Below are 15,336 nucleotides of genomic sequence, written 5' to 3'. Positions count from 1 at the left end.
GCCACAGGCTAATAGAATCCATGCCACACTGTATTGAGGCAGTAATTCATGCAAAAGGGGCCCAAACCAAGTGCTGAGTACATATGCATGATTATACTTTTCAGAGGGCTGTGTTTAAAATCCTTTTTTTATTGGTTTAATGTAATATTCACATTTTCTGACATTTTGGATTTGGGGTTATCTTAAGCCAGGCATGTCCAAACTGCGGCCCTCCAGCTGTTGAGAAACTACACATCCCAGAATGCCCTGACACAGCTTTAGCATTCTCTGACAGCAAAACTGTGTCAGGGCATGCTGGGATTAGTGATGAGCGGGTTCGGTTCCTCGGAATCCGAACCCCCCCGAACTTCACCCATTTTACACGGGTCCGAGGCATACTCGGATACTCCAGTATTGCTCGGTTAACCCGAACGTCATCATCCCGGTGTCAGATTCTCGCGAGATTCGGATTCTATATAAGGAGCCGCGCGTCGCCGCCATTTTTCACTCGTGCATTGGAAATGATAGTGAGAGGACGTGGCTGGCGTCCTCTCACTTTGTTTCAGAACTTTCAGGGGGCTGCAAATATTTTTATTCTGGGGACCAGCAGTATTATAAGAGGAGTACAGTGCAGAGTTTTGCTGACCAGTGACCACCAGTATTATACGTTCTCTGCCTGAAAAACGCTCCATATCTGTGCTCAGTGTGCTGCATATATCTGTGCTCACACTGCTTTATTGTGGGGACTGGGGACCAGCAGTATTATATAGGAGGAGTACAGTGCAGAGTTTTACTGACCAGTGACCAACAGTATTATACGTTCTCTGCCTGAAAAACGCTCCATATCTGTGCTGCATTGTAGTATATAGTAGGAGTACAGTGCACCATTTTGCTGACCACCAGTATATAATATATAGGAGTACGGTACAGAAGGCCACTGCTCTACCTACCTCTTTGTCGTCAAGTATACTATCCATCCATACCTGTGGTGCATTTCAGTTTTGCACAGTTTGCTGACCACCAGTATATAATATATAGCAGTACGGTACAGTAGGCCACTGCTCTACCTACCTCTGGTCGTCAAGTATACTATCCATCCATACCTGTGGTGCATTTCAGTTTTGCACAGTTTGCTGACCACCAGTATATAATATATAGCAGTACGGTACAGTAGGCCACTGCTCTACCTACCTCTGTGTCGTCAAGTATACTATCCATCCATACCTGTGGTGCATTTCAGTTTTGCACAGTTTGCTGACCACCAGTATATAATATATAGCAGTACGGTACAGTAGGCCACTGCTCTACCTACCACTGTGTCGTCAAGTATACTATCCATCCATACCTGTGGTGCATTTCAGTTTTGCACAGTTTGCTGACCACCAGTATATAATATATAGCAGTACGGTACAGTAGACCACTGCTCTACCTACCTCTGTGTCGTCAAGTATACTAACCATCCATACCTGTGGTGCATTTCAGTTTTGCACAGTTTGCTGACCACCAGTATATAATATATAGCAGTACGGTACAGTAGGCCACTGCTCTACCTACCTCTGTGTCGTCAAGTATACTATCCATCCATACCTGTGGTGCATTTCAGTTTTGCACAGTTTGCTGACCACCAGTATATAATATATAGCAGTACGGTACAGTAGGCCACTGCTCTACCTACCTCTGGTCGTCAAGTATACTATCCATCCATACCTGTGGTGCATTTCAGTTTTGCACAGTTTGCTGACCACCAGTATATAATATATAGCAGTACGGTACAGTAGGCCACTGCTCTACCTACCTCTGTGTCGTCAAGTATACTATCCATCCATACCTGTGGTGCATTTCAGTTTTGCACAGTTTGCTGACCACCAGTATATAATATATAGCAGTACGGTACAGTAGGCCACTGCTCTACCTACCACTGTGTCGTCAAGTATACTATCCATCCATACCTGTGGTGCATTTCAGTTTTGCACAGTTTGCTGACCACCAGTATATAATATATAGCAGTACGGTACAGTAGACCACTGCTCTACCTACCTCTGTGTCGTCAAGTATACTAACCATCCATACCTGTGGTGGATTTCAGTTTTGCACAGTTTGCTGACCACCAGTATATAATATATAGCAGTACGGTACAGTAGGCCACTGCTCTACCTACCTCTGTGTCGTCAAGTATACTGTCCATCCATACCTGTGGTGCATTTCAGTTTTGCACAGTTTGCTGACCACCAGTATATAATATATAGCAGTACGGTACAGTAGGCCACTGCTCTACCTACCTCTGTGTCGTCAAGTATACTATCCATCCATACCTGTGGTGCATTTCAGTTTTGCACAGTTTGCTGACCACCAGTAGATAATATATAGCAGTACGGTACAGTAGGCCACTGCTCTACCTACCTCTGTGTCGTCAAGTATACTATCCATCCATACCTGTGGTGCATTTCAGTTTTGCACAGTTTGCTGACCACCAGTATATAATATATAGCAGTACGGTACAGTAGGCCACTGCTCTACCTACCTCTGTGTCGTCAAGTATACTATCCATCCATACCTGTGGTGCATTTCAGTTGTGCGCAGTATATATAGTAGTAGGCCATTGCTATTGATACTGGTATATAATTCCACACATTAAAAAATGGAGAACAAAAATGTGGAGGGTAAAATAGGGAAAGATCAAGATCCACTTCCACCTCGTGCTGAAGCTGCTGCCACTAGTCATGGCCGAGACGATGAAATGCCATCAACGTCGTCTGCCAAGGCCGATGCCCAATGTCATAGTAGAGAGCATGTAAAATCCAAAACACAAAAGTTCAGTAAAATGACCCAAAAATCAAAATTAAAAACGTCTGAGGAGTAGCGTAAACTTGTCATTATGCCATTTACGACACGGAGTGGCATGGAACGGCTGAGGCCCTGGCCTATGTTCATGGCTAGTGGTTCAGCTTCACATGAGGATGGAAGCACTCATCCTCTCGCTAGAAAAATGAAAAGACTTAAGCTGGCAAAAGCACAGCAAAGAACTGTGCATTCTTCTAAATCACAAATCCCCAAGGAGAGTCCAATTGTGTCAACTGCGATGCCTGACCTTCCCAACACTGGACGGGAAGAGGTGGCGCCTTCCACCATTTGCACGCCCCCTGCAAGTGCTGGAAGGAGCACCCGCAGTCCAGTTCCTGATAGTCAAATTGAAGATGTCACTGTTGAAGTACACCAGGATGAGGATATGGGTGTTGCTGGCGCTGAGGAGGAAATTGACAAGGAGGATTCTGATGGTGAGGTGGTTTGTTTAAGTCAGGCACCCGGGGAGACACCTGTTGTCCGTGGGACGAATATGGCCATTGACATGCCTGGTCAAATTACAAAAAAAATCACCTCTTCGGTGTGGAATTATTTTAACACAAATGCGGACAACAGGTGTCAAGCCGTGTGTTGCCTTTGTCAAGCTGTAATAAGTAGGGGTAAGGACGTTAACCACCTCGGAACATCCTCCCTTATACGTCACCTGCAGCGCATTCATCATAAGTCAGTGACAAGTTCAAAAACTGGATGACAGCGGAAGCAGTCCACTGACCACTAAATCCCATCCTCTTGTAACCAAGCTCCTGCAAACCACACCACCAACTCCCTCAGTGTCAATTTCCTCCTTACACAGGAAAGCCAATAGTCCTGCAGGCCATGTCACTGGCAAGTCTGACGAGTCCTCTCCTGCCTGGGATTCCTCCGATGCATCCTTGAGTGCAACGCCTACTGCTGCTGGCGCTGCTGTTGTTGCTGCTGGGAGTCGATCGTCATCCCAGAGGGGAAGTCGGAAGACCACTTGTACTACTTCCAGTAAGCAATTGACTGTCCAACAGTCCTTTGCGAGGAAGATGAAATATCACAGCAGTCATCCTGCTGCAAAGCGGATAACTCAGGCCTTGGCAGCCTGGGCGGTGAGAAACGTGTTTCCGTTATCCACCGTTAATTCACAGGCAACTACAGACTTGATTGAGGTACTGTGTCCCCATTACCAAATACCATCTAGGTTCCATTTCTCTAGGCAGGCGATACCGAAAATTTACACAGACCTCAGAAAAAGAGTCACCAGTGTCCTAAAAAAGGCAGTTGTACCCAATGTCCACTTAACCACGGACATGTGGACAAGTGGAGCAGGGCAGACTCAGGACTATATGACTGTGACAGCCCACTGGGTAGATGTATTGCCTCCCGCAGCAAGAACAGCAGCGGCGGCACCAGTAGCAGCATCTCGCAAACGCCAACTCGTTCCTAGGTAGGCTACGCTTTGTATCACCGCTTTCCAGAAGAGGCACACAGCTGACAACCTCTTACGGAAACTGAGGAACATCATCGCAGAATGGCTTACCCCAAATGGACTTTCCTGGGGATTTGTGACATCGGACAACGCCAGCAATATTGTGCTTGCATTACATCTGGGCAAATTCCAGCACGTCCCATGTTTTGCACATACATTGAATTTGGTGGTGCAGAATTATTTAAAAAATGACATGGGCGTGCAAGAGATGCTGTCGGTGGCCCGAAGAATTGCGGGACACTTTTGCCATTCAGCCACCGCGTGCCGAAGACTGGAGCACCAGCAAACAGTCCTGAACCTGCCCTGCCATCATCTGAAGCAAGAGGTGGTAACGAGGTCGAATTCAACCCTCTATATGCTTCAGAGGATGGAGGAACAGCAAAAGGCCATTCAAGCCTATACATCTGCCTACGATATAGGCAAAGGAGGGGGAATGCACCTGACTCAAGCGCAGTGGAGAATGATTTCAACATTGTGCAAGGTTCTGCAACCCTTTGAACTTGCCACACGTGAAGTCAGTTCAGACACTGCCAGCCTGAGTCAGGTCATTCCCCTCATCAGGCTTTTGCAGAAGAAGCTGGAGACATTGAAGGAGGAGCTAAAACAGAGCGATTCCGCTAGGCATTTGGGACTTGTGGATGGAGCCCTTAATTCGCTTAACCAGGATTCACGGGTGGTCAATCTGTTGAAATCAGAGCACTACATTTTGGCCACCGTGCTCGATCCTAGATTTAAAACCTACGTTGGATCTCTCTTTCCGGCAGACACAAGTCTGCAGAGGTTCAAAGACCTGCTGGTGAGAAAATTGTCAAGTCAAGTGGAACGTGACCCGTCAACAGCTCCTCCTTCACATTCTCCCGCAACTGGGGGTGTGAGGAAAAGGCTAAGAATTCCGAGCCCACCCGCTGGCGGTGATGCAGGGTAGTCTGGAGCGAGTGCTGACATCTGGTCCGGACTGAAGGACCTGCCAACGATTACTGACATGTCGTCTACTGTCACTGCATATGATTCTCTCACTATTGAAAGAATGGTGGAGGATTATATGAGTGACCGCATCCAAGTAGGCACGTCAGACAGTCCGTACGTATACTGGCAGGAAAAAGAGGCAATTTGGAGGCCCTTGCAGAAACTGGCTTTATTTTACCTAAGTTGCCCACCCTCCAGTGTGTACTCCGAAAGAGTGTTTAGTGCAGCCGCTCACCTTGTCAGCAATCGGCGTACGAGGTTACTTCCAGAAAATGTGGAGAAGATGATGTTCATCAAAATGAATTATAATCAATTCCTCCGTGGAGACATTCACCAGCAATTGCCTCCAGAAAGTACACAGGGACCTGAGATGGTGGATTCCAGTGGGGACGAATTAATAATCTGTGAGGAGGGGTGAGGAATCGGATGATGAGGAGGAGGTGGACATCTTGCCTCTGTAGAGCCAGTTTGTGCAAGGAGAGATTGATTGCTTCTTTTTTGGTGGGGGCCCAAACCAACCAGTCATTTCAGTCACAGTTGGGTGGCAGACCCTGTCGCTGAAATGATGGGTTTGTTAAAGTGTGCATGTCCTGTTTATACAACATAAGGGTGGGTGGGAGGGCCCAAGGACAATTTCATCTTGCACCTCTTTTTTCTTTAATTTTTCTTTGCATCATGTGCTGTTTGGGGACTATTTTTTTGAAGTGCCATCCTGCCTGACACTGCAGTGCCACTCCTAGATGGGCCAGGTGTTTGTGTCGGCCACTTGTGTCGCTTAGCTTAGCCATCCAGCGACCTTGGTGCACCTCTTTTTTTCTTTGCATCATGTGCTGTTTGGGGACTATTTTTTTGAAGTGCCATCCTGTCTGACACTGCAGTGCCACTCCTAGATGGGCCAGGTGTTTGTGTCGGCCACTTGGGTCGCTTAGCTTAGTCACACAGCTACCTCATTGCGCCTCTTTTTTTCTTTGCATCATGTGCTGTTTGGGGACTATTTTTTTGAAGTGCCATCCTGTCTGACACTGCAGTGCCACTCCTAGATGTGCCAGGTGTTTGTGTCGGCCACTTGGGTCGCTTAGCTTAGTCACACAGCTACCTCATTGCGCCTCTTTTTTTCTTTGCATCATGTGCTGTTTGGGGACTATTTTTTTGAAGTGCCATCCTGTCTGACACTGCAGTGCCACTCCTAGATGGGCCAAGTGTTTGTGTCGGCCACTTGGGTCGCTTAGCTTAGTCATCCAGCGACCTCGGTGCAAATTTTAGGACTAAAAATAATATTGTGAGGTGTTCAGAATAGACTGAAAATTAGAGATGAGCGGGTTCGGTTCCTCGGAATCCGAACCCCCCCGAACTTCAGCCTTTTTACACGGGTCCGAGGCAGACTCGGATCTTCCCGCCTTGCTCGGTTAACCCGAGCGCGCCCGAACGTCATCATCCCGCTGTCGGATTCTCGCGAGGCTCGTATTCTATCGCGAGACTCGGATTCTATATAAGGAGCCGCGCGTCGCCGCCATTTTCACACGTGCATTGAGATTGATAGGGAGAGGACGTGGCTGGCGTCCTCTCCGTTAGAATAGATAGAGACACTTGAGTTGATTTACTACTAACTTAGTAATTTTGGGGAGCATTAGGAGTACTCAGAGTGCAGAGTTTTGCTGATAGTTACTAGTGACCACCACCAGTTTTATTTATTATTTAATATAATCCGTTCTCTGCCTGAAAAAAAACGATACACAGTCACATACCATATCTGTGCTCAGCCTCAGTGTGCTGCATGATAATATCATCTATGTATATCTGACTGTGCTTAGTGCTCACTGCTCACACAGCTGAATTGTGTGGGAGACTGGGGTGCAGTTATAGCAGGAGTACAGTGCACACTTTTGCTGCCAGTGTGACTGACCAGTGACCACCAGTATATTGTCTGCCTGAAAAAGTTAAACACTCCTGTGGTGTTTTTTTTTTTTTATTCTATAAACGCATTCTGCTGACAGTGTCCAGCAGGTCCGTCATTCATTATATTATATAAATATTTACCTGCAGTAGTGTTATATTTTTTTTGTTCATCTCTATCATCTTTATCATCTCTATATTAGCAGACGCAGTACGGTAGTCCACGGCTGTGGCTACCTCTGTGTCGTCAGTGCTCGTCCATAATTGTATACCTACCTGTGGTGGTTTTTTTTTTTTCTATCTTCTTCATACTAGTAGTTTAGGAGTCTGCTGACAGTGTCCAGCAGGTCCGTCATTATATTATATATACCTGCAGTAGTGATATATATATATTTTTTATATCATTATCATCTCTATACTAGCAGACGCAGTACGGTAGTCCACGGCTGTAGCTACCTCTGTGTCGTCAGTGCTCGTCCATAATTGTATACCTACCTGTGGTGGGGTTTTTTTTCTATCTTCTTCATACTAGTAGTTTAGGAGTCTGCTGACAGTGTCCAGCAGGTCCGTCATTATATTATATATACCTGCAGTAGTGATATATATATATTTTTTATATCATTATCATCTCTATACTAGCAGACGCAGTACGGTAGTCCACGGCTGTAGCTACCTCTGTGTCGTCAGTGCTCGTCCATAATTGTATACCTACCTGTGGTGGGGTTTTTTTTTCTATCTTCTTCATACTAGTAGTTTAGGAGTCTGCTGACAGTGTCCAGCAGGTCCGTCATTATATTATATATACCTGCAGTAGTGATATATATATATATTTTTTATATCATTATCATCTCTATACTAGCAGACGCAGTACGGTAGTCCACGGCTGTAGCTACCTCTGTGTCGTCAGTGCTCGTCCATAATTGTATACCTACCTGTGGTGGTTTTTTTTTCTATCTTCTTCATACTAGTAGTTTAGGAGTCTGCTGACAGTGTCCAGCAGGTCCGTCATTATATTATATATACCTGCAGTAGTGATATATATATATTTTTTATATCATTATCATCTCTATACTAGCAGACGCAGTACGGTAGTCCACGGCTGTAGCTACCTCTGTGTCGTCAGTGCTCGTCCATAATTGTATACCTACCTGTGGTGGGTTTTTTTTTTCTATCTTCTTCATACTAGTAGTTTAGGAGTCTGCTGACAGTGTCCAGCAGGTCCGTCATTATATTATATATACCTGCAGTAGTGATATATATATATTTTTTATATCATTATCATCTCTATACTAGCAGACGCAGTACGGTAGTCCACGGCTGTAGCTACCTCTGTGTCGTCAGTGCTCGTCCATAATTGTATACCTACCTGTGGTGGTTTTTTTTTCTATCTTCTTCATACTAGTAGTTTAGGAGTCTGCTGACAGTGTCCAGCAGGTCCGTCATTATATTATATATACCTGCAGTTGTGATATATATATATTTTTTATATCATTATCATCTCTATACTAGCAGACGCAGTACGGTAGTCCACGGCTGTAGCTACCTCTGTGTCGTCAGTGCTCGTCCATAATTGTATACCTACCTGTGGTGGGTTTTTTTTTTCTATCTTCTTCATACTAGTAGTTTAGGAGTCTGCTGACAGTGTCCAGCAGGTCCGTCATTATATTATATATACCTGCAGTAGTGATATATATATATTTTTATATCATTATCATCTCTATACTAGCAGACGCAGTACGGTAGTCCACGGCTGTAGCTACCTCTGTGTCGTCAGTGCTCGTCCATAATTGTATACCTACCTGTGGTGGTTTTTTTTTTTCTATCTTCTTCATACTAGTAGTTTAGGAGTCTGCTGGCAGTGTCCAGCAGGTCCGTCATTATATAATATATACCTGCAGTAGTGATATATATATATTTTTTATATCATTATCATTTCTATACTAGCAGACGCAGTACGGTAGTCCATGGCTGTAGCTACCTCTGTGTCGTCAGTGCTCGTCCATAATTGTATAGCTACCTGTGGTGGGTTTTTTTTTCTATCTTCTTCATACTAGTAGTTTAGGAGTCGGCTGACAGTGTCCAGCAGGTCCGTCATTATATTATATATACCTGCAGTAGTGATATATATATATTTTTTATATCATTATCATCTCTATACTAGCAGACGCAGTACGGTAGTCCACGGCTGTAGCTACCTCTGTGTCGTCAGTCACTCGTCATCCATAAGTATACTAGTATCCATCCATCTCCATTGTTTACCTGAGGTGCCTTTTAGTTGTGCCTATTAAAATATGGAGAACAAAAATGTTGAGGTTCCAAAAATAGGGAAAGATCAAGATCCACTTCCACCTCGTGCTGAAGCTGCTGCCACTAGTCATGGCCGAGACGATGAAATTCCATCAACGTCGTCTGCCAAGGCCGATGCCCAATGTCATAGTACAGAGCATGTAAAGTCCAAAACTCAAAATATCAGTAAAAAAAGGACTCAAAAATCTAAAATAAAATCGTCGGAGGAGAAGCGTAAACTTGCCAATGTGCCATTTATCACACGGAGTGGCAAGGAACGGCTGAGGCCCTGGCCTATGTTCATGGCTAGTGGTTCAGCTTCACATGAGGATGGAAGCACTCAGCCTCTCGCTAGAAAAATGAAAAGACTTAAGCTGGCAAAAGCACAGCAAAGAACTGTGCGTTCTTCGAAATCACAAATCCACAAGGAGAGTCCAATTGTGTCGGTTGCGATGCCTGACCTTCCCAACACTGGACGTGAAGAGCATGCGCCTTCCACCATTTGCACGCCCCCTGCAAGTGCTGGAAGGAGCACCCACAGTCCAGTTCCTGATAGTCAGATTGAAGATGTCAGTGTTGAAGTACACCAGGATGAGGAGGATATGGGTGTTGCTGGCGCTGGGGAGGAAATTGACAAGGAGGATTCTGATGGTGAGGTGGTTTGTTTAAGTCAGGCACCCGGGGAGACACCTGTTGTCCGTGGGAGGAATATGGCCATTGACATGCCTGGTGAAAATACCAAAAAAATCAGCTCTTCGGTGTGGAAGTATATCAACAGAAATGCGGACAACAGGTGTCAAGCCGTGTGTTGCCTTTGTCAAGCTGTAATAAGTAGGGGTAAGGACGTTAACCACCTCGGAACATCCTCCCTTATACGTCACCTGCAGCGCATTCATCATAAGTCAGTGACAAGTTCAAAAACTTTGGGCGACAGCGGAAGCAGTCCACTGACCAGTAAATCCCTTCCTCTTGTAACCAAGCTCACGCAAACCACCCAACCAACTCCCTCAGTGTCAATTTCCTCCTTCCCCAGGAATGCCAATAGTCCTGCAGGCCATGTCACTGGCAATTCTGACGAGTCCTCTCCTGCCTGGGATTCCTCCGATGCATCCTTGAGTGTAACGCCTACTGCTGCTGGCGCTGCTGTTGTTGCTGCTGGGAGTCGATCGTCATCCCAGAGGGGAAGTCGTAAGACCACTTTTACTACTTCCACCAAGCAATTGACTGTCCAACAGTCCTTTGCGAGGAAGATGAAATATCACAGCAGTCATCCTGCTGCAAAGCGGATAACTGAGGCCTTGGCATCCTGGGCGGTAAGAAACGTGGTTCCGGTATCCATCATTACTGCAGAGCCAACTATAGACTTGTTTGAGGTACTGTGTCCCCGGTACCAAATACCATCTAGGTTCCATTTCTCTAGGCAGGCGATACCGAAAATGTACACAGACCTCAGAAAAAGAGTCACCAGTGTCCTAAAAAAGGCAGTTGTACCCAATGTCCACTTAACCACGGACATGTGGACAAGTGGAGCAGGGCAGACTCAGGACTATATGACTGTGACAGCCCACTGGGTAGATGTATTGACTCCCGCCGCAAGAACAGCAGCGGTGGCACCAGTAGCAGCATCTCGCAAACGCCAACTCTTTCCTAGGCAGGCTACGCTTTGTATCACCGCTTTCCAGAATACGCACACAGCTGAAAACCTCTTACGGCAACTTAGGAAGATCATCTCAGAATGGCTTACCCCAATTGGACTCTCCTGTGGATTTGTGACATCGGACAACGCCAGCAATATTGTGTGTGCATTAAATCTGGGCAAATTCCAGCACGTCCCATGTTTTGCACATACCTTGAATTTGGTGGTGCAGAATTATTTAAAAAACGACAGGGGCGTGCAAGAGATGCTGTCGGTGGCCATAAGAATTGCGGGACACTTTCAGCGTACAGGCACCACGTACAGAAGACTGGAGCAACACCAAAAACGCCTGAACCTGCCCTGCCATCATCTGAAGCAAGAAGTGGTAACGAGGTGGAATTCAACCCTCTATATGCTTCAGAGGTTGGAGGAGCAGCAAATGGCCATTCAAGCCTATACAACTGACCACGATATAGGAGGTGGAATGCACCTGTCTCAAGCGCAGTGGAGAATGATTTCAACGTTGTGCAAGGTTCTGCAACCTTTTGAACTTGCCACACGTGAAGTCAGTTCAGACACTGCCAGCCTGAGTCAGGTCATTCCCCTCATCAGGCTTTTGCAGAAGAAGCTGGAGACATTGAAGGAGGAGCTAACACTAAGCGATTCCGCTAGGCATGTGGGTCTTGTGGATGGAGCCCTTAATTCGCTTAACAAGGATTCACGGGTGGTCAATCTGTTGAAATCAGAGCACTACATTTTGGCCACCGTGCTCGATCCTAGATTTAAAACATACGTTGTATCTCTCTTTCCGGCAGACACAAGTCTGCAGGGGTTCAAAGAACTGCTGGTGAGAAAATTGTCAAGTCAAGCGGAACGCGACCTGTCAACATCTCCTCCTTCACATTCTCCCGCAACTGGGGGTGCGAGGAAAAGGCTCAGAATTCCGAGCCCACCCGCTGGCGGTGATGCAGGGCAGTCTGGAGCGACTGCTGATGCTGACATCTGGTCCGGACTGAAGGACCTGCCAACGATTACGGACATGTCGTCTACTGTCACTGCATATGATTCTCTCACCATTGAAAGAATGGTGGAGGATTATATGAGTGACCGCATCCAAGTAGGCACGTCAGACAGTCCGTACGTATACTGGCAGGAAAAAGAGGCAATTTGGAGGCCCTTGCACAAACTGGCTTTATTCTACCTAAGTTGCCCTCCCACAAGTGTGTACTCCGAAAGAGTGTTTAGTGCCGCCGCTCACCTTGTCAGCAATCGGCATACGAGGTTACTTCCAGAAAATGTGGAGAAGATGATGTTCATTAAAATGAATTATAATCAATTCCTCCATGGAGACATTCACCAGCAGCAATTGCCTCCACAAAGTACACAGGGAGCTGTGATGGTGGATTCCAGTGGGGACGAATTGATAATCTGTGAGGAGGGGGATGTACACGGTGATGAATCGGAGGATGATGATGAGGTGGACATCTTGCCTCTGTAGAGCCAGTTTGTGCAAGGAGAGATTAATTGCTTCTTTTTTGGTGGGGGTCCAAACCAACCCGTCATTTCAGTCACAGTCGTGTGGCAGACCCTGTCACTGAAATGATGGGTTGGTTAAAGTGTGCATGTCCTGTTTATACAACATAAGGGTGGGTGGGAGGGCCCAAGGACAATTCCATCTTGCACCTCTTTTTTCTTTCATTTTTCTTTGCGTCATGTGCTGTTTGGGGAGTGTTTTTTGGAAGGGCCATCCTGCGTGACACTGCAGTGCCACTCCTAGATGGGCCAGGTGTTTGTGTCGGCCACTAGGGTCGCTTATCTTAGTCACACAGCTACCTCATTGCGCCTCTTTTTTTTCTTCTTTGCGTCATGTGCTGTTTGGGGAGTATTTTTTGGAAGGGCCATCCTGCGTGACACTGCAGTGCCACTCCTAGATGGGCCAGGTGTTTGTGTCGGCCACTAGGGTCACTTATCTTAGTCACACAGCTACCTCATTGCGCCTCTTTTTTTTCTTCTTTGCGTCATGTGCTGTTTGGGGAGTATTTTTTGGAAGGGCCATCCGGCCTGACACTGCAGTGCCACTCCTAGATGGGCCAGGTGTTTGTGTCGGCCACTAGGGTTGCTTAGCTTACTCACACAGCTACCTCATTGCGCCTCTTTTTTTCTTTGCGTCATGTGCTGTTTGGGGAGTGTTTTTTGGAAGGGCCATCCTGCGTGACACTGCAGTGCCACTCCTAGATGGGCCAGGTGTTTGTGTCGGCCACTTGGGTCACTGAGCTTAGTCACACAGCTACCTCATTGCGCCTCTTTTTTTCTTTGCGTCATGTGCTGTTTGGGGAGTGTTTTTTGGAAGGGCCATCCTGCGTGACACTGCAGTGCCACTCCTAGATGGGCCAGGTGTTTGTGTCGGCCACTTGGGTCGCTGAGCTTAGTCATCCAGCGACTTCGGTGCAAATTTTAGGACTAAAAATAATATTGTGAGGTGTGAGGTGTTCAGAATAGACTGAAAATGAGTGGAAATTATGGTTATTGAGGTTAATAATACTTTGGGATCAAAATGACCCCCAAATTCTATGATTTAAGCTGTTTTTTAGGGTTTTTTGAAAAAAACACCCGAATCCAAAACACACCCGAATCCGACAAAAAAAATTCGGTGAGGTTTTGCCAAAACGCGTTCGAACCCAAAACACGGCCACGGAACCGAACCCAAGACCAAAACACAAAACCTGAAAAATTTCCGGTGCACATCCCTACTGAAAATGAGTGGAAATGATGGTTATTGAGGTTAATAATACTATGGGATCAAAATGACCCCCAAATTCTATGATTTAAGCTGTTTTTGAGGGGGTTTTGTAAAAAAACACCCGAATCCAAAACACACCCGAATCCGACAAAAAATTCCAGGAAGGTTTTTGCCAAAACGCATCCGAATCCAAAACACGGCCGCGGAACCGAATCCAAAACCAAAACACAAAACCCGAAAAATGTCCGGTGCACATCACTAGCTGGGATATGTAGTTTCTCAGCTGGAGGGCCGCAGTTTGGCCATACCTGTCTTAAGCTGTAAACTACAATCATCAAAATGACAAATACAGTCTTGAAGTATCTCACTTTGCATGTAATGAGTCTATATAATTTATTAGTTTCACTTTTTAAGTTGAATTACTGAAATAAATTAACTTTTGCATGATATTCTAATTTTCTGAGTTTCACCTGTATGTCCCCCACTGTAAACTATACATTTGCAGAGAGAGTTAGATTTGGGTGGGTTATTTTGTTTCTGTGCAGGGTAAATACTGGCTGCTTTATTTTTACACTGCAATTTAGAATTCAGTTTGAATACACCCCACCCAAATCTGTCTCTCTGCACATGTTATATCTGCCCCCCCTGCAGTGCACATGGTTTTGCCCAACTGCTAACAAAATTGCTGCTACGATCTGGTCTGAATTAGGCCCCAAATGCGTATACCCATAAGTACCCATTTCAGCAGCAAACCTCATAGCCATCTCTGCCTTCATCAGAGCGCACTTGCGTCCGCCACATACTCGGCGTAAAAGATATATCCACAAACATGCAAATGTTGTGTACACACAATTCTGAACTGCCCACTATTCCATCTATGCACCTGCTCTGAATTTAACCTACTTGAGAACACTAAGGGGTCTATGTACTAACTAGCCTTGGAGAGAGATAAAGTGAATGGAGATAAAGTATCAGCAAATCAACTCTTAACTGCCATCTTACAGGCTGTGTTTGAAACCTGACAGTTAGTAGCTGTTTGGCTGGTACTTTATCTCTAACCATGTTATCTCTCTCCAATGCTTAGCACATAGGCTCAAATGTATTAAGCATTAACAAGAGATAAATCTGAGACACATAAGGAGAGATAAATTAGTAGCCAATCGGCTCCTGTCATTTTTCAAACACCTGTGACATGACAGTTAGGAAGCTGTTTGGCTGGGACTTTGGGGGTCATTCCGAGTTGATCGTAGCTACGATTATGAACTCAGACATGCGGGGGGACGCCCAGCACAGGGCTAGTCCGCCCTGCATGTCATTGCCACCCCCCCCCCCCCTGCAGAAGTGCAAAGGCATCGCACAGCGGCAATACCTTTGCACTTCAAGAGTAGCTCCCGGCCAGCGCAGCTTTAGCATGCTGGCTGGGAGCTAGTCTTCGTCCCCGGCCCGCAACGGCTGCATGTGACGTCACGCAGCCGCTGCGGGCCTCTCCCTGCACGGTCCGGCCACGCCTGCATTGGCCGG

The 15,336-nt window shown here is 46.1% G+C and overlaps 1 protein-coding gene and 1 long non-coding RNA gene across 3 annotated transcripts in view; one reads left to right on the top strand and one right to left on the bottom strand.

Annotated features, from left to right (window-relative positions):
• The window catches only part of CPED1 (cadherin like and PC-esterase domain containing 1), a 590,522-nt gene that overhangs the window by 121,791 nt on the left and 453,395 nt on the right, over positions 1-15,336 (top strand). The window lies entirely within an intron of this gene.
• LOC134932623 (uncharacterized) overlaps positions 1-15,336 on the bottom strand; it is a 115,667-nt gene that overhangs the window by 99,581 nt on the left and 750 nt on the right. The gene's annotated exons all lie outside the window — the stretch shown is intronic.

Source organism: Pseudophryne corroboree, chromosome 6 (genome assembly GCF_028390025.1).
Source record: "Pseudophryne corroboree isolate aPseCor3 chromosome 6, aPseCor3.hap2, whole genome shotgun sequence".
Lineage (NCBI taxonomy): Eukaryota > Metazoa > Chordata > Amphibia > Anura > Myobatrachidae > Pseudophryne > Pseudophryne corroboree.
This window is presented reverse-complemented; position numbering and strand designations above follow the sequence as displayed.